Source organism: Aquarana catesbeiana, linkage group LG11, assembly GCF_042186555.1.
Source record: "Aquarana catesbeiana isolate 2022-GZ linkage group LG11, ASM4218655v1, whole genome shotgun sequence".
NCBI lineage: Eukaryota > Metazoa > Chordata > Amphibia > Anura > Ranidae > Aquarana > Aquarana catesbeiana.
Genome location: NC_133334.1, coordinates 261792457 through 261795215, shown reverse-complemented (window position 1 = coordinate 261795215; position 2759 = coordinate 261792457).

The window sequence follows — 2759 nt, the reverse complement described above, 5'->3', positions numbered from 1 at the left end:
TGCTGTCCTCGTGCCCGCCTCCTCTGCTGTCCTCGTGCCCGCCTCCTCTGCTGTCCTCATGCCCGCCTCCTCTGCTGTCCTCGTGCACACCTCCTCTGCTGTCCTTGTGCACACCTCCTCTGCTGTCCTCGTGCACGCCTCCTCTGCTGTACTTGTGCCCGCCTCCTCTGCTGTCCTTGTGCCTGCCTCCTCTGCTGTCCTCGTGCCTGCCTCCTCTGCTGTCCTCGTGCCCACCTCCTCTGTTGTCCTCGTGCCCACCTCCCCAGCTGTCCTCGTGCACATCTCCTCTGCTGTCCTCGTGCACACCTCCTCTGCTGTCCTCGTGCCCGCCTCCCCAGCTGTCCTCGTGCCAGCCTCCTCTGCTGTCCTTGTGCCCGCCTCCTCTGCTGTCCTCGTGCCTGCCTCCTCTGCTGTCCTCGTGCCCGCCTCCACTGCTGTCCTCGTGCCCGCCTCTTCTGCTGTCCTTGTGCCTGCCTCCTCTGCTGTCCCCGTGCCTGCCTCCTCTGCTGTCCTTGTGCCCGCCTCCTCTGCTGTCCTTGTGCCCGGCTCCTCTGCTGTCCTCGTGCACACCTCCTCTGCTGTCCTCGTGCACACCTCCTCTGCTGTCCTCGTGCCCGCCTCCTCTGCTGTCCTTGTGCACACCTCCTCTGCTGTCCTTGTGCCCACCTCCTCTGCTGTCCCCGTGCCTGCCTCCTCTGCTGTCCTCGTGCCCGCCTCCCAAGCTGTCCTCGTGCACACCTCCTCTGTTGTCCTCGTGCCCGCCTCCCCAGCTGTCCTCGTGCCCGCCTCCTCTGCTGTCCTTGTGCCCACCTCCTCTGCTGTCCCCGTGCCTGCCTCCTCTGCTGTCCTCATGCCCGCCTCCCAAGCTGTCCTCGTGCACACCTCCTCTGTTGTCCTCGTGCCCGCCTCCTCTGCTGTCCTTGTGCCCACCTCCTCTGCTGTCCCCGTGCCTGCCTCCTCTGCTGTCCTCATGCCCGCCTCCCAAGCTGTCCTCGTGCACACCTCCTCTGTTGTCCTCGTGCCCGCCTCCCCAGCTGTCCTCGTGCACACCTCCTCTGTTGTCCTCCCCCCCGCCTCCCCCCCACTGTCCTCATGCCCTTGTTAAAGGCTAAGCTGCCGCTGACCTCCTCTGCAGCAGCCTTGATGGATGTCCTCCAAAGCTGCTGCTTTCTCTTGAGAGTCAGTCAGCGCCCCAGCCCTGTGTAGGGCGCCTCGTGTTCCCCAGGCCAGTATAATGGGGAAGTCAACGGCCGTGGCTGCACCCCCTAGTCAGCAGTGCGCCCTAGGCGGCTGCCTAGTTCACCTAGCTGGAGCGCCGACCCTGATTGCACAAAATGCAAGGGTCAGGAGTATGTAAAGCACAAAGCGCAGAGGTAAGGAGAGCTTATCACACAGGGTGCGGGGGTCAGGGGTATATAATGCACAGAGTGCAGGGGTCAGGAGAGCATAATGCACAGTGTTCACTATATAGAGTGCAGGGGTCAGGGGCATATAATGCACAGCGTGCAGGGGTCAGGAGAGCATACTGCACAGTGTTCACTATATAGAGTGCAGGGGTCCAAAATCCTTTTCTGCAGTACACACCTCTCCCCCCCCCCCCTCGCTCCCTGAAGTCCACATACCAGGCCTCTTATATGGTGGAGTTTCAGAGTGAGGGGAAACCCTTCCTTCGGCCAGGTCATGTGACAGATCAGAGCCTCCCTCAGCTCTGAGCTGCTGTGATATCTGAGGTCTGACAGCTGGACTGCAATATCCGGGGTCTGCTGTGTAAATGGCACTACAACTTTGATTGGTGGTCGCAGTACCACCACCCAGGGCACCGTGCCAGAGATGCCTGACACTAGCAATGCCAGGTGATACATTGTTCGCAGAATAGGCTAGATGCCTTCCAGTTAGGGTTTACATCTACTTTAATAATAACCTATTTATGTATTTTGGATAAAGCAATAAGTTGGGTCCGGCGGCTCTGGACAGGTCAGGGTTGCTCTGCAGGAGGACGGAGCGGACAGAGCGGTGTGCGATTCCCCCACATCCAATGACATTTTTCTGCACTGATGCACAAGGCCCAGAATGTGGAACAGACGCCCTGCTGCTCTCTCTGGGCCGCACATTAGGGGATTCAGGCGTGAGACAAGATGAGGTCACTCTGATGAAAACACAAAGGCATGCTGAGCGATCCTCCATCCCGATAGATGAGTGCGGCACACGCCCTGATAGAGCAACCCCACTGAATGTGTTCTCATAGATCCTATATGGAAGGGATTATAGGCCTATAACACTATGAGGCTGCTTACCAAAAAAACAGCCAATCTGACCATACATGCTGCAATCTGATTGTACAATCCCCGAACAATCTCCTGTATTCCCACTATAGATGCTGTGATTTATGATTGATTTAACTACCAGGGCTAAAAAAATGATTGCATGCCGATTTGCTTATCAAGTGACTCAGCACACAGATACTTCCCACGCTGTCGATCAATCTCCATCAGCAGTTAAAAATTCACGAGAAACTATTTCTTTGCACAATCAATAAACACTTAGAATCGCATTCTCTGATGTTTATCAGACTCTACATACAGCTGATAAGACAAGATTTCATATATTTCAGGACCGGTCAGTCGAGTGGTGTTGACACAGTCAAAAATGATTGATTCATTGATTAATGGTTGGCTGAAGCCTATTAAGCACTCAGAATGTGTGCGATTCGATGCGTCTTATTGCATTAATCGGTTGGTGGAATAGTCTTATCAATACAT